Genomic DNA, 22,391 nt, shown 5'->3' with positions numbered 1-22,391 from the left:
AGCAACAGACAAGGTAAGAAGTATGCACAGCATGCTGTGCCCCCCTCCCCAATCCCCAATAAGCAAGTATGAATCCCACTCCAGTCCATGACTTGCTAACAACCAGCAATACATCTTGGGAGATAGCATACCAGTTATTCCAATAAACCTAAGTGCATGTGACACACATCAGTAAATAAGCAAGCTGGGGACTGTCAGTTTCAATGGCAAACATGTAATTTAATGGAACACAAGTGCCACCAGGCATGTCAGTAAATTGACATTCTGTATCTACAGGCCAACCTGTGCCCCAGACTGCTGAGAGGGAGACAGAAGAGGCACCTAGGGAACACAACACTCAGGATGATGAGGCCCTGATACCTGCAGATGTCACGCCACCACCACCACCACCAGGACGCAGGAGGTATACAGTGGGTAGCCTTCAGGAGATGGAGGGTACAGAGGAGGAGAGCACGGGAGCCCCACAGACCATGCAGGAAGAGGCAGGACAGACTCCAGGGACACAGTCACCCATGGAGCGTTGCCACACAAGTGCCCAACGACGCAGACCAAGGGAACGCAGTCCAGATGCACAGGGAAAAGATACCAGTGTATTTGCAGGTCTGGAGGGAAACATCTTGAAGGTGCAGCAGCTGCAAGGTAAAACAATGCGATCAATGCAACGCCAGATGGTGTATGTACATGAACAGACATATGAGCAACATGAAGGAGGGCATAAATGCTCTAAATATCACAGTTGCAGAGGACGTGCGGGACATGGCCGATGCTGTAAGGCTGTTGTGCGGCAAAATGGACATTGAATGTGGGGCACGGCGCAGGGAAAAACAGCGCCTGGAAGGGTATACAAAGGCGGTGAACCGGCTATGCAGTACCACCTCTGTCCTCAGCAGACGCTCAGTCTCCATGCAGTTGGAGATGGCCACTGCAGCTGTGTTGTGGCTAGGGGGTTCGTTACTATCACCACTGCGTTGGAAGAGCTCCAGACAACACACATCGCTGCCACAGGGTCTGGGAATGGTGGTGAAAGTGAGGAGGTAACAAGCAGCAGCAGCATCACTCCACCAATAGCAGAGTCGAGGAGGCGCAGTGCAACGCACGGTCCAGCCGCAGGACCGTTTTCTGGTGAGGGCAGTGTGCAGGGTGAGTGTAGCATTGCTCTGCATGGGCTCAGGAAATTAAGCAATGCTTCAGCTGACATTTGGGGATGGGTGAGGTAACCCATGTAACCAAATCATAAGGGATGACAATGAGCATGCAGTGTAATAATGCATTGCTGGGATTGTTGACGCACTGAGGGGCATTTTTGGTGCTGCAGTGTGAATTCCTATTGCCTGACGCAAGGTCAATAAAACACAGTTACACATTTGCAATTACTCGCTTTATCTCATTACTTACTCAGAAATAGTTGCGTTTGATCTCAGCCCGTCTATGTCTCTCATCTGGCGCTGCTGTGACACCAGCTGCGTGGTGCAGTGGCTGTGGACTTTCCTCATCATCATCCTCTGATTCTGTGAGATCCACAGGTGTTCCCTTCTGTGTGGCCAGGTTATGTAGCACGGCACATGTTGCTATTATCTTGCAGCAGATCAGAGGGCCGTACTGCCTGCATCTCCACCTTTGTGGAGGCAGGGGAACCTGCTTTTCAGGAGTCCAAATGTACGCTCCACCACATTCCACGTTGTTTTATGCGCCACAATGAATCTCCTCTCACTTGGGGTAGATGGGTTGTGGTTTGGAGTCAGGATAAATGACGCACTGCATATGAGCTGTCATCTAAGTGGTAAAGGAAGAAACATCATTCACAGTCAACAATGGATACATTCAAGGTATACATCAGGGTGTGTCACATTTTTTTTTTTTTTTTTTGCAGAGTTTCATATAGCGCGAACTAGAACCGAACCGAATCAGTTATCAGAGCGCTTTACATAGCACCAGTTACGTTACATGAGGACACTTTCATTTTAGGCACGGGGAGATTAAGTGATTTGCCCAGAATCACAGGGTTTTTTTTTTGGCGTCGTTACCGAGACTCGAACCCAGATCCCCAGGGCCAAGTTCAGCGCCTTAGCCGTTAGGCCAACCCCTCTCCCCCATTGATTTACCCCTCTCCCACATTGATTTACCTAGCATGTATCCTTCTCCAAATTCACCCACAGCAAGACGTGTATAGATCCCAGAGTCATGCATGCTCCCTGGAAATTTTGCAACAATATCGGTGATGATGTGAGACGCATCACAAAGGACCTGTACTTTGATTGAATGTGTTGATTTGCGGTTCCGATATATGTTCTCAGTAGCAGAGGGGGGCAGATTGGAATATGTGTCCCATCGATGCACCCATGACATCTGGGAACTGGGTCTTCTGATAAAAATCCATCTTTGTCTTATACAGTTCCGTCTGTGTGCTGGGGAACCTGATTTAGGGGTGCATTCTTTGCATCATGTCATCCAGGAATGTGTTGAAGAAGTGTGACAGGCAACTCTGTGAGACACCACCAGGGACAGCTATGACACCCTGGTAACTACCTGATGCAAGTAGGTGCAGGCAACAAAGTACCTGTACATGTGGTGGTATTGCGTGCGCCCTTGGTGTCCGGTGCTCCAGGATTGGGTACAGGTCACGTATCAGGTCTAGGATGGTGGTGGGGTGAAGCCTGTACCTCTCATGGATTTCTGCCTCTATGAATTGGAATAGTGTGATGCGCAATCTGTATATGCCTTCCTGTCATCCCCAGATCCTCAGTGATGCAGCGTGCATCCGCATCCACCTTGCAATGACATAGAGGGCTGCCATTGTGTTCACGCATATGCATTCTGGGGCTGTTTATATGCAGTGCACCTGGTTTCCACCTGCTTTGAGTCAGTGTTAATTTGCGGCTCCAAATTAGTTATTTTTCAAAAAATTGGTATTTGCGATTTTATGTACAGTGGTTTGCAACTTGATATTGCGATTCCTTATTTAGCGACTCTCAAAATAGTGAGTCGGTGTGGCATATTCGCTAAATAAAGAATCGCAAACTGTTTTCCTTTATTTTTAGCTATTCTTTATTCAGTGATTCAGATTTTCTGGCTCTACATTTCACATGGGTTATTTGCAATCGCAAACGTGGAAATTCTGTGAATTTCTGCATTTGCGATCGCTATTTGTCTACCTACATCTAGCCCTAAATGGTTAGTAAATTTGTAATTATCATTGTCATCAACTATTCAACTAATTGGTCCATCGACCAAGTAGAAGGAAAGTTGACATCATGATTAGTTATTTAACGAATGCCCCACAGGGATCTATAAAAAGAAATATTTGATGAAACAAACAAATTGACCCCAGTACATCAGGGATACTGGGTAAATGTGTATGGGCCATTGTAGTGATGTTGTTGAGTATCGATCCCTGATCAATTATTGGTATTGGCGCTGGATGGACGGTTTAATTATTGACTGGTTTGGTAATGATTATTGATTATATGTTCTTAACACGAAAAGTTAGCGTCATGTTTTATGTTGTCTAGAACTACAGGTACGGAGATACCTTAGGAATCCCGGGAAGGACTCTTCTGGAAGTAGGCAGAAGAAGAGTGTGGTAAAGAAAGCACACTGCAGAAGTACTTTGTCTGTTGAAATGTTGCCTAAAAGCTACAGAGGACTGTAGGTGTTATATTTAGGGAAATGTTGTATGTGAGTAGAGTGTTTGAATAGTGAAGTGTCCACTGCCGAAACTCTAGCCTTATTTCCAGGAGAATAACAAGACTCCTTTTCACACCAAAAAGTCCTCCTGTAAAATCTTGGTTTTATCCCTAGAAGAGCAATAGGTCCACCTGGAGCTTGTCTGAAGGGTACAAATAGAGCTAGTTGTTATTAAGACCTGGAGTGAGAACATCTCTAAAGAGTGAAACTATCTCTTTATTTAGTGGAACAGACAAAGTAGCATTGTTTTATGTTGTTACTAATAGAATTTGACTAAAGAAAACACAGAAGACTATTGCCATACAAATTTGGAAAGGGAGGGTCAGTAGAATCAGTAATACTGACATCAGAAAAAGCCACACTGACATCGGTCTGCATGTTCTGAATTGTGATTGGTTGGTTAGCATGAGCAGCGCTAGTATTGGTTGAGACCTTGCTTACATAGCAGTGCTCTGATTGGTTGGTTGGTGTGAGACACGCTGGCATAGGACAAAAGTTAACCGGTAGAATTACGGAAAGTTGTTTTTGCTTGTTCATGATAAGACCCATTAGTGGAGGAAGCCAGAAAATGAAGTTAATGCAGAAAATAAAGAATTTCTTCAAGACAGACAAACCAATTGTGACTAGAGAGGGAATTCTGATTCCACCTCCAAAAACGCCTGCTTTTTTAATGATGTTAGAACGAGGATATCACATGTGTATGGGGTTGGAAAATTGGATTGAGCATACGAAAGGTGATGGTGTTTTAGCTTTCCCGCAACATGGTACATTTAATGTGAGGATATTGCAGAACTTGAGAAATCGAATGAATTCATTAGTCCCAAACCCTAGATTGACTCAGTACGAAGCATTGGAAGAAAGGGAAGTGGAAGCATTTGAGAGTGAAAAATATAGAATCGGTAACAGATGTTACAGGAGTTTGTTGTTCAGATACCCCTCTGAGAGAAGGGAAGAAAAGCTGAAAAGATGGAGAGGAGCTGTAGCCTGGAATATATGTGATCTCAAAATCATATTGCAACAACTTAGTAGATAGACAAGCGATTCATGGGGTATGTTCTTTCAATCTATCACCCGAAAGGATGGAAACCAAGGGACTGTGATCAGTTCGTAATTGGAAATGTTTTCCCCAAATGTAAGGACTGAACTTCCTTATGGCCCACAATCAGGCCAACTGTTCCCTTTCAATGACCGCAAAATTGAATTCCGAACCACGTAGCACCCTGGAAGCATAACCAAGAGTATGCTCATGTCCACTGATATTTTGGGTGAGAATGGCACCAAACCTAGACCACTTGCATCAACAGTAATGGTGCACATAACGTTGGGATTAAAGGGCTTAAGTACCTTTGGACTAACTAACTGCTGCTTTACCCATACAAAAACAGAATCACAGCGAATGTCCCAATGAAAAGGAACATCTCTCTTGAGCATATTAGATAAAGGTTGTACTCTAGAGGCGTAGTCTGGTATAAACCTTGAGTAGAACGCACATAGATCAATGAATGACTTAAGACCTACTTTGTCCTTGGGGGGAGGACTATCCACTATGGCCTTGACTAGCCCTGGCCTCGGTTCAACACCATGTTCAGAAAAAACATGGACATGGTATTCCACCTTCTGTACCCTGAAAACACACTTTTCTCTCTTCAAAACAACACCACCATCACGCAAAGCTTCTAGTACTTGAAACATTATAGCATCATGTGAGTCACACGATGCACCATGTACTAGCACATCGTCCTGAAAAACAACCACGCCTTTTATGTTTTTGAGGAGATTCAACATTATCCTCTGAAAAACTGCTGCCGCAGAGGCCAACCCGAATGGCATGCGGCAGTACTGGAAGGATCCAATGGGAGCGACAAAAGTAGTGAGATGCCTAGAGGAGGGATCTAGAACCACTTGTTAACATAGTTATCCTCGCACCAGAGTCAACTAGCAATTAAACTTTCTTTCCACCAATTTCAATATCGACATAAGGATCCACACATTCAGAAGACACGTCAGAATCATCATACATGTCTCCAACAACAACAACCATGTCTTTTAAATCATCTTCGATGTTACTAAAACCATCCGACTTGTATTCAGACACAGAGACATTGGCAACAGGAGAAGGAGTACTTGTGCCTTGTTTGTTGTCCTGGGAATGAGCAAAGTTGCGCTTCCCATTCTGACAAACTTTGGCAAAGTGTCCTAACCTTCCACACATCCTACAAGTGACATTTTTTGCAGGGCAAGGACGCCAGACTTGAAATGTGGATAGTTTCCACATTTAAAACAAATATTTGTTCTCTGAACGGGTAACCGGGTTGTTTTTAAATTCTTACGATTTCACAGCATTAACAGAATCATCCTTTGATGTTGTAGATGAGGCGTTTTCATCTAGTTCTTTGACAGACGACTTCGAAAATTCAATGCTTTTAGCAATACGTATAGTCTCTTCAAGGGAGGGATTACCTAAGGAGTGTAGTTTCTGCTGAATGCTTTTGTCCGTGCACTTACAAATATACTGGTGTCTTAAAAGTTGATCTCTAAATGCCTCAAATGGACATTCTGCACTTAACATTTGCAGGGCAGAAATAACATCTTCCACGTTCTCTCCATGTCTTTGTTCTCGCTTAAAAACTTGTGCCTAACTACGACTAAACTGGGTTGTATGTCAAAATGTAGTTCTAACTTCTTTACTGTCTCAAATTCATCAAAGTCTTCTTCTTCTGAGGCACGCACTAAAGCTGGTAAATATTTAAATATAGATCTCCCTTTAAACCCAAGTGCATGTAACAAAATATATATTTTTCTCTCAGCTCTGTAGCGTGATGCACCAATGGCACCAAGATAGGTAATAAAAGCATCATACCATTTTTTCCATGAGTTGGGAGGTTCACCTGGCATCTCAAGGAAAGGCGGAGGTAGAGAAACAGACTGCATGTTAAACAATTGAAGAATAGGCAGGGAATGGGAATTCTAAACACATTTCTACAGACACGCACTCAGTATGTGATATGCAATAAAATAAACAAATAAATCAATCTCTTCAAGGATATGTACAATGTGAATCGAGTGCTTACTCAATGTGGAAAGCGTAGCACGTAACATAAGATGAAAATAAGCACACTAAAAGTTTTTTTGTTTTTTATATAGTCCCAGAATGTAAAGTGAAGGTCGTCTCAGAATGTGCACTTCGCTAAAAAGCAATCTTCAAAGAAAGATATGACCATGTAATTGACAATATGTATGTCACACCACGATTGTATAAATAAGAACAAATCAGTTGCAGATGAACAAAAGATGTGCGTGTCACCAACTAAGTGCACGCAAGCATAAATCAAAATGTATCTTCTGCCACCTATCTAAACTGTTTGGATATAGTCAGAGAGGTGTGCGTGTCACCGACAAAGTGCACGCAGGAATAAATGAAAGTATGACTCCTGCCGCCTATTTAAACTGTATGGGGATTAATAGAAAGGTGTACGTGTCACCGACAATAGACACGCAGGCTAACTGGCCCTCTCCAAACGTATTTAAAAAGCTTACTTCACCTACAACACTCTCAGTATAACTGCACCTCCGCTGCCAAGACAAGTGGTGTGCGTGTCACCGATAATGCACACGCTTGATCTCAGGCGCGCAGACTTCACTTTCGTTGGTTTGCGAATTACGGCTAGGACAGTGACACGCCGCACTGTTGTCCATGGACTTGAAGAAATGCCACTCCCAAGATGTCGCTGACATTATGCGTGAGTGATGCGTCACGTTCGTTCACGATGCTTGGAAGTGACTTTCTTGCATGCAAATCTCCGTACACGTGTACATCTAAGAAGGCGGTTTTAAAAAAACTGGTACGCTGACTCTCTTCTCCACGCTGTGACGTGGAGGACACACGTAATTCTCCACTTGCCGTTTACCACCGCTGCTGCAAGTCAATAAAAACAAGTACAGTACCTGAAGAGACTTTTCTCCGTCGCGTCTTGACCCTCTTAAGCACTTATCCACTTCAGCCAAACTTGAAGGAACAGACCACTCGTGTGACGCTGGACGTATACGAAAAAATCCGGGTAACAACTGATTCCTTTTCTTCCTCCGTGGGTCCAGCAGACACCTTTCACTTGTCACCACTTTGTTTTGTAGTAATTAGGCCCACAATCGTATTGTGAGTAGAAATAGAAGATTGTTCGTGACACAGGTGCTGCGCAGCAGCCGGCTGGAAAACAGTAACTGACCTATTTCAAAACAAGGTTCTCTTTAGAATGCCTCAGGTTAGAACATGACGCAACTGGCATTCTAAACATGAGACAAACATTAAAGGAGTGTTACCTGAAAAGAGAAAGAAGTAAATATCTCTTGAATGTAAAAAACAGTGTCACGCTAATCAAGCTAAAAGGAACAAGAGATGAAACAAGTACTGTTAATAAAAAGTACAGTAATAAATTGTAACAAAAACAACATTAAATCATTGAAAGACCACCAAGGGGTGGTATGGGAGGGATAATGTCAGCCTCCGTGTCTTTAATGAAATCCAGATTCTCTAGTCATGTTAATATGAGAATCTCAATTTCATTACAAGAACGGAGGCTACATTATGCATGTTAGTAGCTTTGTAAAACAACATCAGACATATGTGCAATAGGCTTGCAATAATGACGTGCAAAGGTGCTAGCATTTGACCAGTCAGCAGCTTTGAGAATGTCGTCCAACTTATCTCCAGACCAGAGAGATTTACTGGCCATAGCAACCTTCTAAGGGAGTGAGCTTGAAATTTCTTTAAGTCAATACCTGCTAAACTCATAACAGTCTTAACACATCTAGCAACTATGGTCAAGGTTATGCCTTTGTGGGGTTTAACAAAGGATATAAGTGATTGGTCAACATCCTGAGGGTGAAGAGCAAATATTCTGCGATCATACTCTCTCATGCAGTTCACAATGCAAAGTTTTGGACATAAATCAAAACGTGGGTAAAAGATTAAATCAGACTATAAATCTAAAGTTTTACTCCAAACATGTTATAAGATCTATCCGTAACTTCCAGGGCTTTGACATCAGAGACCCTTCTGCATGATATTAGACATAGTAGAGTAGCCAGCTTAATGGAAAGGTTTTTTTTTTATTGAGGAGAGTATTAACAGGCCATTATTGAAAAGTTCAAGGATTAGATTGACATCCCAAAGACTTTCATATTTAGGTTTAGGAGGTCTTCTTAAACTAATGCTTTTCATCACTCTATGAACAATGACATTTGTACCTACCGTTTTACCATTGACAAGGACATAACCAGCAGAAATAGCCTATCTATAGCAATTGATAGTTCTATAGCTGAAGCCTTTATCAAATTGTTTAACAAGGAAGTTAACTATGTCAACAATAGGTGCTTCTAAGGATTCCAGGTTCCCTTCCAGTCACCAACGTACCCAGATTCTCCATATGTTGTTATATCTGTAGTGAGTGCCTGGGGCCCAAGACTCTCTGAGGAGAGTTGCAGCCGTCACCGAAAGTCCAGAGGTTTCATTTGATCTCCTGACACTCTCCAGGCAAGAAGGGTTAAACGCCTGTTCTGAATTAGGAGGTGAACTCCTGCATCTACGTCTGCAAGAAGATTCTCTAGGGTAAGAATTAAGAAGGGGGGGTTGCAAGCTAGTTCTATAGAGTGGTGGGGAACCATGCTTGGGTTGGCCAAAAGGGAGTTATTAGGACAAGGAAGCACTGATCCTGTGCCACTATCTGAAGAACTCTCTGAATCATGGCAAATGGAGGGACTGCATACACCAAGATTGTAGTAAGGTGTTGACTGCTAGAGCACCCGGGTCAGGCATCCAGCTGAAGTTGTTCTCCAGTTGAAAGGTTAGTCTGCTCACAAGTCTATCTCTAGAGGGCCCCAGATCTTGTTTAGGGTACTGAACATGGAAACATTCAGTTTCCAATTGCTGTGATCTAACAGAAATCTTGAGTTCCAGTCTGCAGAGATGTTCGATTTCTGCGGAAAGTATTCCGCTTTGAGAGCGATCTTATGTTCCAGAAAGAACTTCCAAAGTTTCTTTGTTAGATTCGAGAGGTCTGCAGATTTGGTGCCTCCCAGATGTTTCTATAGGCTACCGCTGACTTGTTGTCCATCTTTAGAATGACTAACCTCCCCTGGAGAGACTGTTTGAAGCTCATGAGGGCGTAACGCCCAGCTGTTAGTTCTAAATAATTTATGTGGTTAGATGATTCCTCGTGTGACCAGATAACACCAGTGTTCTGATTGAGAAGGCAAGCTCCCCAGCCATAAAGGCTTGCATCTGATTCTAAAACAAACTCTGGTTTTTAAGCAAAGATTGTTTTTCCGTCCACGCGTCTAGGTTCTCGAGCCACCAAGCTAGTTCCGATTTGGCTTCTTGATCCAGACAGATCCGATCTCCGTACCAGAGGCCAGATCCTAGGGCTCTCACCTTTACCCTTTGGAGGGCCCGATAGTTGAGGGGACCGGGAAAGATGGCTTGGATGGAGGAGGAGAGGAGACCCATAAGTCTGGCTAGCTCTCTTAGAGATAAGTCTTGCTGTTTCAGGACGTGTCTTATTTCCTTCCTGATTTTGTTAATCTTTTTTGAAGGTAGTAAAAGAAGACATTTCAGTGTGTCTACTGTGAAACCTAGGAACTCCAGAGATCTGCAAGGGGACATAATTGATTTTTCTTTGTTTATGATGAATCCTAAACTTTCTAGGAGATCCAGCACATTCTTCAGGTCTTTGGCTAGTTGTGAAGGATCTTGAGACATTATAAGAATGTTGTCTAAGTAAATGATTAAACAAATGCCCCTTATTCTTAGAGATGAGGCAACAGCTCTCATGACCTTGGTGAAGCACCAAGAGTCAGAGGAGAGTCCGAAGGGGAGAACCTGAAATTGGTAAAGGTGATTTTTCCAGCTAAATTGAAGAAAGGGTTGGTGGGATTCGACCATAGGAATGGTGAAGTAAGCGTCCTTTAGTTCTAGTTTGACTAGCCAGTCTCCCTCTAGAGGTAAATCCCTGAAGAGATGGATGCCCTTCATCTTGAAGTATCTGTAAACCAAATATTTGTTTAGTTCTCTTAATTTTATGACAGGTCTCCAACCTTTGTATTTCTTTTTTACAAGAGAGAATGTGCTTATAAATCTTAAGGTTTCTAATGGGACCTCTTTTATGTCTCCTTTCTGATGCATAGAGATCTCCTCCTCTATTTTTTTTTGTTGCTCTGGAGAGAGAGGCATGTCTCTCGGGAAAGAAGTTTGTAAAGGTATGTGAGTTAAATCTATCATGAACCCATTGACAGTGTTTAAGAACAAAGGATCTTGAGTGATCAATCTCCAATTGTGAAGGAAGTATTTGAGTCTGCCACCCACTTTTTGGGGGAGAGAAGGATAAGGGAGAGGGGAGAGAGTTCTCACTTGCAGGGATTGTTTGAGATGAAGGTTCCACAGGATCTGAATCCTCTGATACGATGGCCTCTAATTCTCCTGGGGTAAAATTGAGGCAAATTGTACTGCTGATACCCTCTTCCGAAACCACAGGATTTTGGAAATGGCCTTTGACTGAAGCGGCTGGAAGAGAGGCCCGTCTTCTGGCCCACCATAAAAGATTAGGTTTGAAAACTCTGCGCATATTTTGCTGTTCCTGGTCCAGGGCAGTGAAAGTGGAGACGTATTTCCCCAAGGATTTATTGAGGTCTTCTCCAATGAGTAAACCTTTTGGGTTTTGTCTTTCTACATGAATGCTAGCATTGGCATTACCCAGTAGAATTAATGCTCTCTGTCTTCATCCCCTGATGAGATTGGTGTTGCGATGGGTGCCAATTATGTGGCTGTCATCTGTGGAATCTAGGATTCTGGCTAATGGTCCCAGTATATTGAGAAGACGGTCTTGGCACCCTTTCAGGGATTTTTCCATCCCTTTTATTGGATCACATCCAAGTTTGAATAGGAATTTAATGAGTTCAGGGTCCAAATTAGGGGGTATAGCAGCTTTTATCCTCAGTAGAAGGTCTAGAGCATTCAGCTCTAAGAATGTTACGAGTGTCCCTTTCTAAGAGGTTTCTTATCCATTTTTTAATGAATTTTGCGACGTGATCCTGAGGGAACCACTCAGAACTTCTTGGGTGTTTCAGATTTAATGGGGAAAAAATGTCTTCCCCTAAGGGGTCAAGGATAATGTCCTTAGAGGATGATGAGAGTTCCTCTTATGGATTGTAAATTGTTGATCATCTTCATCAAGATCAAGTACATACTCATCAGTTGTGACTGAGGATTCTATATCATTAGATTAGTTATCTCCAATATTGTAAAGAGCATTATGATATTTTGTGCCGCTAGGGACACCCAGATGTTTTCTGCCGCTAAGGACACCCAGATAAGTTGTGCCGCTAAAGACATCCAGATAAGTTGTGCCGCTAGGGACACCTTGGGAGTTTGAGGTGCGAGGACCTCCATTAGAAGTTGAGGTGCTAAGACCTCCCTGAATTGATGAGGTGCTTGGACCTCTTATATTGCTCTTATCAATGTTTTTACTTTTCTTAAGTCCCCTTAATTCAGTGAGCTTGTCAGAGTAGATGTTTGGAATTTCTGAGATTTCTTCCTCATCAGGGAGTGACCTTTTAGAGGACATGATCTGACTTAAGTTCTCAAACATGCATGACCTCAATTCCTTATGAAGGATTTTTTACAGGGCTTCGTTGTCTAAGTTAGGAGTAGGGGCAGAAGCCTTGTCTGAGTCAGACTCAGACATGATATATAGGAAATGTTAACTTGTAAAAAGTGGTAAAGCACTTTAATGAAAGATAATTAGGGAGGATTTCCCTTAATAATAGTGACAAGGTTTATAGATGAAGGAATGTCAAGAGAATAATTCCTCTCTTATTATAATGAATTTTGTTATTGAAGGATGAAAAGACCAGCTTGTTAAATGAGGATTTTTTTTAATGAATAAGTTTGTAAAACAATAACTACTTGCGAATTAAATCCAAAATCCAAAAAATAAAAGGTAGCGATGCAGAGCCGCGTTGGAGTGCACGGCCTGCATCTGTGGAAAGAGGTGAAAAACAGGAGTTAAACGAAGACATTAGGTAAGTTCATTAAGGCATGAGGAAGTAGAACAAGGATGAAATTGAAGAATAATCGTTTACACAAAAAACTAAATATTAAGGTTCGATTAAACATCTAAAAATCTTTAAATATATTCAAACATTAGAAATAGTACATAAGCTGAAAGAAAAGACAGGTTAATCTGGTCAGTCACGCAAGGATGGGACTAGGGAAGGGGGTGTAGGGAGATCTCCGTAAATTGGAGATCATTGTAGAGGCAGTAGGAAGGGGGTGTGGGGTTAAGCCACACACAAGGAACTTCAAAATAGAGATAAAAATGAATAATGGTAATGAAGGAAAATGCACTTATCTGCTGGGAGCCACATTTAAAAGAGGCAGATTGTTGATGGGTCATGCCTTTCATGTGTTGCTATTGTTATATTATGGAACCCTTTACTATTGTGATGTAAGCGGCTGCTTGGACTGCATTAAAGGAATAATGCATAATGTAACCTCCGTTCTTGTAATAAAATTGTTGTTTCTGTATAAATGTATTACCTGAGGGCAAAGAACTTGCATGAGAAAATATCTGAAGCCGCTAGTGAGTATCGAGTAGACATAGAAAAGTCAAAGGTATTGCATATATCGTACAGGTTTGCATTCACTGACAAGGACTTAGAAAGTTTGAATGCATCTGGAAGGTTACAGATGAAGGAAATAATGCATATTTTGAAAAAATGGGGAGATGTAGATCGTTGGAAAGTTAGATGGACGAAAAAGAAGGAAGATGCAGCTAATAAAGGAGCATCCATGTTTCCCATGAAAGAAACAGAACAGGTCGAAAGGGCGTGTCCGATGAGAAAGTACCAGGTGATGGATATGTTCATGTTCCTTGGACAAGGCAGGATATATTGTCTTTCACAAATGATTTTCCTACGTTAAGAGAAAAAACGGTTAAATGGTACAAACAGGTAGACAGGTTTGTAAAAGTATTAAAAGCTTTGTTAAAAGATCTAGATGGTTTGTTTGACATTGTTGTCCTAGCTGATTTAGGACAGAATGTAAGATTACTGTTGATTGGCCAAAAGAGTAATACCCTAGGGATCCTAAAACAGATGCGCCATCAGAAGATGTAATGAAAAAATATATAACCGGGTAATCACTTACTTAAAGGGAAAAAAACTTTCCAAAAGAAACAGATTGGGTTAAGATTGACAGAACTACATAGGAACCAAACGAGTTAGTATATACCTACTATGAATGGTTGCTCCAGGTAAAACAATATAGTGATTTTGAAAATATTAGAGATAAAGACATGGGACAGTTTGTGTATCATTTTGTGTTTGGATTGAGGCCTCAGATAAGCAATATGATATAGCAGCATTTCATATGTTGGCAGAGCAAGAGAGTGGATGAAATACTACGGTATGCAAAGTATTGTGGTATTGTAGTGACAAAATTGATAGCAAACATAAAAAGTTACCAGAGAAAATGATGTGGGCGCAAGTGAAGGTAGCAGAGCAACAAAAAAACAGTAATAATCAAACAAATGGTCAGACTAATGGACAGAGTCAGAATGGACAGAACTACAGTGGATGTAAAGGGAAGGGAAAGATGAGTGAGGAAGAAGCTATGAAGAAATTTCCTTGTCATGCATGCGGTAAGTTTGGACATTGGAGGAATGAGTGTAGAATAACAGGGGAAATCAAAATTTAATTCCACAGATGCAGAATGAGGTGGGTGTAAATCAACAGCAGCAGCGCAGGAAGCTGTTCAACAGTTACAGGTGCCAATCAATCAATCAGTCAATACACTTGTAGAGTGCGCTACTCACCCGTGAGGGTCTCAAGGTGCTGGGGGGGGGAAATGCCGCTACTGCTCGAAAAGCCAGGCCTTGAGGTATTTCCTGAATATGAGGTGGTCCTGAGTCAGACCTAGGTGGGCGGGGAGGGAATTCCACGTCTTGGCCGCCAGGTAGGAGAATGATCTTCCTCCGGCGGTGGTTCTATGGATCCGTGGGACGGTGGCGAGGGCGAGGCTGGTGGAGCGGAGTTTGCGTGTTGGAGTGTAGAACATGAGGTGGTTGTTGAGGTATTCAGGCCTATGTCGTGGAGCACTATGTGTGCGTGGTTGAGGAGCCTGAACGTGATCCTTTTGCGGATGGGGAGCCAGTGCAGGTCTTTCAGGTGGGCTGAGATGTGACTGTGGCGGGGGATGTCAAGGATGAGTCGTGCGGATGCGTTCTGTATGCGTTGGAGTCTTTTCTGGAGTTTGATTGTGGTTCCTGCGTATAGGGCGTTCCCGTATTCTTGTCAGCTGGTGACGAGGGCCTGGGTGACCGTCTTTCTAATTCCGGTTGGGATCCACCAGAAGATCTTACGGAGCATGCGCAGGGTGTTGAAGCATGAAGATGAGATGGCTTTGCCTTGCTTGGTCATCGTGAGAGAGGAGTCCAGGATGAATCCCAGGTTGCGTGCGTGGTTAGTGGGTGTCAGTGCGGTGCCCAGTTCTGCGGGCCACCAGGAGTTGTCCCAGGCGGATGGGGATGGTACGAGGATGAGGACCTCCGTCTTGTCTGAGTTCAGTTTCAGACAGCTGACTTTCATACATTCAGCGACGTTTTTCATTCCTTCCTGGAGGTTGAGTTTGGCGGTGGCTGGGTCTTTGGTGAGGGAGAGTATCAGCTGGGTGTCGTTGGCGTTTGAGATGATGTTGAGGTTGTGTTTGCGTGTGATGGTGGCGAGGGGGCTCATGTAGATATTGAAGAGGGTTGGGCTGAGCGATGAGCCTTGGGGTACGCCGCAGATGATCTCGGTGGCCGCGGAATGGTAGGGAGGGAGGTGACTCGCTGGGTTCTGTCGGAGAGGAAAGAGGTGATCCAGTCCAGGGCTTTGCCTTGGATCCCGGCGTTGTGGAGGCGGGTTATTAGGGTGCGATGGCAGACTGTATCAAAGGCGGCTGAGAGGTCTAGGAGGATGAGGGCGGTGGTTTCCCATTGTCGAGTAGGGTCCCGATGTCGTCGGTGGCTGCGATGAGGGCGGTCTCGGTGCTGTGGTTGGCTCGAAATCCGGACTGGGATGGGTCGTGGGATCCATTGGCCTCGAGGAATGTGGTCAGCTGTTTATTGATGATCTTCTCGATCACTTTCGCCGGGAAGGGAAGAAGAGAGGTGGGGCGGAAGTTTTTGAGGTCTTTAGGGTCCGCTGTGGGTTTCTTCAGTAAGGCGTTGGTCTCTGCGTGCTTCCAGCTCTCTGGGAAGGTGGCATACGCAAGGGAGTTGTTTATGACATTCCATAGGTGGGGAGCGATGATGGTGTCGGCTTTGTTGAAGATGTGGTGAGGGCATGGGTCGGAAGGAGAGCCGGTGTGGTTGGTGTTCATAGCGTGGGCGATGTCTTCGGTGCTGATGGGAGTCCAGGCGGTGAGGGTGGTTGTATGGGACATTGGTTTGGTGGCTGGGGGTGGAGTCTGAGTACCGAAGCTGTTGTGGATATTGGCGATCTTGCGGTGGAAGAACGTGGCCAGGGAGTTGCAGAGGTCTTGCGACGGTGTGATGTCGTTGCTGTTGGCGTTGGGATTGGAGAGCTCTTTTAAGATACTGAAGAGTTCCTTGCTGTTGTGTGTGTTGTTGTCCAGCAGTTCTTTGAACGATGTCTTTTTGGTGATGAGGATCAGCTGGTGGTGTTTGCGGGTGGCGTTCTTGAGGGCTGTCATGTTTTCTGTCGTCTGTTCACGGCGCCAGGTTTTCTCGAGGGATCTGCAGGATTTATTTGATTCTTTGAGGTCGTCGGTGAACCATGTTGTTGGCCTGCGGCAGGGCTTGCCTGGAGGGTTCTTCAGTGGTGCAAGGGCATCGGCGCAGTTGACTATCCACTGTGATGTTGCGGGCTGCGTCGTCGGTGTCAGTGGCAGTGGTGGTGATAGGTGGGTTCTGGCTCAGTGATGTGGTTAGCTGGTCTGCGGTGATTTTGCTCCAGCACCTACGGGGGATCTGTTGCGGGCGGTGGTGGAATGTGGTCTTCTTAAAGGTGAAGTGGATGCAGCTGTGGTCGGTCCAGTGTAGTCCGGTGGAGTGGCTGAAGGCGCCTTGGCTACTGGCAGAGAAGATGGGGTTGAGCGTGTGGCCGGCATAGTGGGTGGGGGTGTTCACCAATTGCTTGAGTCCGAGGTTGGCAAGGTTTTTGAGCAGGCTGGTGGTGTTGTTCTCCAGGTGGAAGTTTAGGTCCCCTAGGAGGATGTAGTCTGATGAGGGCATGTGGGCTGATGAAGTCAGTGATGGCTTCACTGAATTGTGTGCGTGGGCCTGGGGGTCTGTAGATGAGGGTTCCTCTGAGGGTGGTCTTGGGGTTGGTGTGGATTTGGAAGTGTAGGTGTTCGGCGGTGGTGAGGGCATCTTCGGAGTTGGTCATGACGTTGATGGTGTTCCTGAAGATGATGGCGATTCCTCCTCCGGTTTGGTTGACGCGGTCCTTTCGGGTGATCTTGTAGCCGTCCGGGATCGTTATGGCGATGTCGGGGGCTGAGGAGGCGTTCATCCAGGTTTCTGTGAGAAAGGCGACGTCTGGTGCTGTTGTGTCGAGGAGGTCCCAGAGTTCGACGGCGTGCTTGTGGACGGAGCGGGTGTTGAGCAGGATGCACTTGAGTTGGTTGTTGTTGTTGCCTGGTCTGGGTGGTGGGATGTAGGTTCGGACGCAGGTGAATTTGCAGTTTTGGCAGGAGAAGGGTCCGTGGGTGCGCTTTGCAGTGGCTTGGTAGTAGGCGGCTGGTCGGCCGGTGATGAATGCGTGGACGCTGGTGGTGTCATATCTCAGTCGGGTTTCTTGGTTTTGGTGGGGCCAGGGGTTCTGGCGCTGGGCGCAGTCCAGGCACGGACGGGTGCAGATGGGCTTGCTCGTCTGGATGTGACAGAGTTGTGCAACAAACCTAGGCCAGATATAGAGGATAGTCCTTTGGAAGAATCAGATTGTGAGATACTTGTTGATGGGTCGTGTTTGAGGAATGAAAGAGGTGAATTATGCACTGCCTATACTGTTTGCACCCTAGAAGAAGTTATTGGAGCATCCTGTCTGAAAAGAGTAAACTCGGCCCAAATAGCTGAGCTGATAGCTCTGACAAAGTTGCCATAAGCTGCCAAAAGCTAGCAGCAAAGTTGCCAAAAGCTTGAAGGTAACAATATTCACAGCCAGCCAATATGGATTCGGAATTGGACAAGATTTCAGCCAGCTATGGATGCAAAGGGGATTTCTGACTTCCTCAGGTTCCCCTATTCGAAATGGTAAAATTGTGAAAGAGCTATTGGAAGTTTTACAATTGCCCAAAAGAATTGCTGTAGTCAAATGTGCTGCACATCAATCAGGAGATGATTATGTGACAACAGGCAACAGATATGCAGACCAAATTGCATGCTATTGTGCACGAAATACAATGGCTTTAAACAGATAGATTGAAAGGGGAAATACTGAATGTCATCTTATGTTTATAACTACAACAACATTTGAAACTTGGGATGAAGTGAGGCAGATGCAGGAAGAGGCAAGTGATGAGGAAAAGGACATTTGGAAAATTACAGGCTGTAGAAAAAGAGCAGATGATGAACTATGGGTTTATCAGGTTGAAAGACCAGCTTTATCAGACTCTTTGATTTCTCACTGGCCAGGGTTTACCATGGACATGCACATATTGGAAGAGACGCAATGATCAGATTCTTTAAGCAGACATGGTATAATCCGTAGTTCAGGGTCATTGCAGAGAAACTTTGTCAGATGTGCATTATATTTCAGCAGTATTAATCCAGGAAGAAAGACAGTTGTGAGTTGGGGACAAATTGGGAGAGCAGGAGGTCCATTTACCCGACTCCAGCTTGATTTTATCAAGCTTCCTCCTTGCAATGGGCTGAAATTTGTACTAGTCATTGTTTGCTTATTCTCTCGCTGGGTGGAAGCCTACCCCACGAGAAGAAATGACAGTCTTACAGTAGCCAAACTACTTTTGAGAGAACTGACCCCTAGATTTGGAATTCCAGTCACTTTGGAGACAGAGGAACACATTTTAATAATTTGGCTGATTTGTGCAGCATTTAAAATTTAACACAAGCATCACTGTGCCTATCGACCTGAAGCATCTGGAGTAGTCGAGCAAATCAATGGCACTATAAAATTCAGGTTGGGGAAAGAGTGTGCATCCACATCACTGAAATGGCCTGACACTTTACCCCTTGCACTGATGAGTCTGAGAAGCATTCCTGACAAAAAGACTGGATTGAGTCCCCATGAAATCCTCATGGGAAGAGCAATGAGACAGGCATATATACCAGCGAACTGATGAGTATATCTGATGATCTGCTGCTTGACTATTGCAAAGGATTGGCTGAACTGGTACGTTCTGTGTCTCACCAGGTTGGAGAAGATGCCACAACAATTCATCGAAATCAAGCTCATGATCTGAGTCCTGGCGAATGGGTTTACATCAAGAAATATGTAAGAAAATCGTGTTTAGACCCCAAGTGCCAAGGACCTTATCAAATCATCCTGGTGATGACAACGGCAGTGAAGTGTGCTGACTTACCATATTGGATTCACGCGAGTCACACCAAATGAACCCTAGATCCACCTGAAAGACCGAAAGAGCCACAACTAGTAAATCAAAATCAAAGGTGAATGGCTTAAGTGTGAGATGCTGATGAACCTAGAGTGACAGATTCTGATGAACCAACAGATGGTGAACAGCCAAAGCACAAGTCGAGTAGAGTGGACAAGAGATTCTAGGATTCTAAAGACAGTCGTTGAACCAGAAAGAAGGGAGTTCACTGGCGATCTAGAAAAAAGTGAACTTCCAGTTGAACCTGAAAAAGGTGAAACTGTGTTTGAACCAGAAGGGAGTGAGTTCAGAGTTGAAAGGAAAGTTATTGTAGAAACAGAAGAACTTGAAGAAACTGAAAATCTAGAAGAAAATCAGCCAGAAGAAAGGGCAAACAAAGGAATCAGTGAACCAGATGTAGAAGGTGAAACCGTATTCAAAGCAAATAAACCAATGGAATTTGATGATGGGCCAAGTGGAGTGAAAAGACTAAAGTACACTCTTGTGAAAAGAAGGTTAGGGAAAAGACCAGAACAAAGTAATGAGCTCTCAAGTCAAACAGATCAAGAAGATTAAGGAAAAGAATCAGTACGAAAAACACAAAGAGTAAGAATTCCAAGTAGAAAATACAGAGCACCTGAGTGGACTTACGCAATTCTGGAAGAAATTGAAAGCTCAGATCAAAGTGAAGAAAAAGAAAATTCTGACACTGAGCAAGTTGCTGAAAGCAAACTAAGATCTCCTTAAAGAACTGTGACAAATTAAGGGGCAACCTTGGTGATTAAAAGAAAACATTAAATAAAAATTCAAAGCAGACCGAAGAAAAAGAATGAAAGAAAGTGTGTAAAGAAGCAAGCCTTGAAGTGTAGGATTACACTACTATTTTAATTTTTAAATACTTTTAGAAATTTAAAGGTATAGATAGATTTGGTTTTTATTAACCCTGGGCGTAGTGTGCGGAGTGAGGCTCCGCGGAGCTGCGCGAAGTGGGCACAAAACTACGCCCACCCGCGCACTCCACGTAGCCCCACTCCGCGCCGCCCGCCTCCCTCCCGCCCTCCCTAAATACTTAAATAAAAGGATAGAAAGCCTTTAAAAACACTTACCTTGTCCGCCGCGTCCCCCGGGGCTCCCTCTCGCCGTCCCTGGATTTGCGCCGCCATGTAGGATACTAATGCGCATGCGCGGGCGCCCGCGCATGCGCATTCCTCATGAGAAATGCACATGCGCGGCCGCCCGCGCATGCGCATTAGTATCCTACATGGCGGCGCGAATCCAGGGACGGCGAGAGGGAGCCCCGGGGGACGCGGCGGACAAGGTAAGTGTTTTTAAAGGCTTTCTCTCCTTTTATTTAAGTATTTAGGGAGGGCGGGAGGGAGGCGGGTGGCGGCCGGCTACGCACCGTCTGCGGAGCGCGCGTAGTGCCGCCTGGCTACGCCCGCTACGCAAAATGCGTAGGAGACGGCACTACGTGCACTACGTGCACGGAGCGTAGCTGGCCGCCCACCCTCAGTTTTTATTTGGTTTTTTTTATAAAAAGAAAAAGGAATAGCTGAAGCAGAAGTGACAGAAGTTCCAAAACCTAGTATAAAATGTAGGTGTATTAAAGCTTGCTTATGTAGTGTCTTGTTATTAACATTTATGTTGGTATTATTAACTGTCCTTATACCTATTCTAATCGTAAATGACAAAAGAAACAATATTAATGACGTAACAGGTGAAAGAATGAATGATGTCACTAAATAAACCCCAAATACTATAAATAGTACCCTTCGATGGATGCATTCTCCATCATGATAAATCAATTAGTGATTTCTCGTTAAACATCTTTACCAAGTTACTCTATGAGTATATTGAATGTGAGCGGTTGTTATGTGTGCATGCAATTACCTTCGTCTGTTTCAGAAGGGGTGACTTATCACCACCTTCCATTAACCTATGGTGTGTCTTGCAGTATACTTACCAGCCTTTTCTATGTAATGGGGAAACTTGAGGATCGCTTCTCCAATTTAGACTTAGTATTTTCTGAAATTCCTGTTATTAAAGAATTAAACAAGATGTTACGTGGTAAAAATGCACGATATATGGGAGAATATTTCTATATTACTAAAACTTTAGACATAGAATATGCTTATAAGAATAATTTAACCTGTAGTTTAAGGGTTGAAGCGAAAATGTTTGTAGAAATTGTAGAAAATAGAAGAGAAAGTCTCCAAAAGAAAGCTGCTGAACAAAAGTCTTGATTACCACCATGGGACTTTAGAGAAGGAAATTATGAGTATGGTGAAAAATACGCTGCAATGTCTCTCGACTCGTCACCAAAATGGAAGATTTGTCTGCTTAGAACTAAGACTAACTATAATAATTACTTTATTGGTTTTAGTGAATGTGAGCATGCCTTCCAAATTACTAGGGGTTGGGGATTGAAGGGTGGAACTGATCCTGTCTTTCCCGGAATTTATTATGTGTGTGACAAGAAATCTTATTATAGATTGCTTGCACATTGGTATGGAAATTGTTATTTTGCTATTGTCTTTCCTAAGGTGTATCACATGGACCGTAGCAATCATAGACTGATCGAAATAAAGCAAGGACTAACACATAACAAAAGAGCAAGTTTCTCAGAAATAGTTGGTGATATTTGTGGTGCACTGATACCCTCAGTTGGAGTTGTTCTGAATTCAAACAAAATTCGAATATTGTCCACAGTGGTTGATCGCTTATCTACGGATACTGCCAGTGGGTTCTTGATGATCAACACAGAAATGGTTAAAATCAGATCAATGATTCTGCTAAATTGACTTGCCCTTGGTATTTTATTGGCAAAAGAAAGTGGAGTCTGTGGTATGTTGAAAGTCCAAGGTTGCTACACTTATATCCCTGATAAGAGTGAAGGCATAGAGGGATATTTAACCGCATGGGTGCTAAGCGTTTTCCCACTGTGCGCTACGTTTGTTCAAAAACCCGCGGTTCATGACGAGTCGTCATGAGCGTACGTCGAAGGGGATAAAGAACATTACGAAGATTTGACCCAACTGGTGGTTGAAGGTGTTTGGGAGAGATTTGGTGAACGTTTCTCCTGTATAAGTAATTGGTTTTC

The 22,391-nt window shown here is 43.9% G+C and overlaps 2 long non-coding RNA genes across 2 annotated transcripts in view; one reads left to right on the top strand and one right to left on the bottom strand.

Annotated features, from left to right (window-relative positions):
• Nucleotides 1–207: 207 nt before the first annotated feature.
• On the bottom strand, nucleotides 208–7,869 carry LOC144770186 (uncharacterized). Its single transcript, XR_013598822.1, has 3 exons — nucleotides 7,630–7,869; nucleotides 1,396–1,773; nucleotides 208–632 (listed from the first exon to the last, which is right to left on the bottom strand). It is a non-coding gene; the product is annotated as an uncharacterized LOC144770186 (long non-coding RNA).
• Nucleotides 7,612–22,391, top strand: part of LOC144770190 (uncharacterized) — a 136,781-nt gene continuing 122,001 nt past the window's right edge. The window contains exon 1 of the long non-coding RNA XR_013598823.1: nucleotides 7,612–7,742. This is a non-coding gene — a long non-coding RNA (uncharacterized LOC144770190). The remainder of the gene's footprint in view (nucleotides 7,743–22,391) is intronic.

Source organism: Lissotriton helveticus, chromosome 1_1, assembly GCF_964261635.1.
Source record: "Lissotriton helveticus chromosome 1_1, aLisHel1.1, whole genome shotgun sequence".
NCBI classification, from domain to species: Eukaryota; Metazoa; Chordata; class Amphibia; order Caudata; family Salamandridae; genus Lissotriton; species Lissotriton helveticus.
Note: the sequence above shows the minus strand (reverse complement) of the source record. Positions and strands in the feature narration are given on the sequence as shown.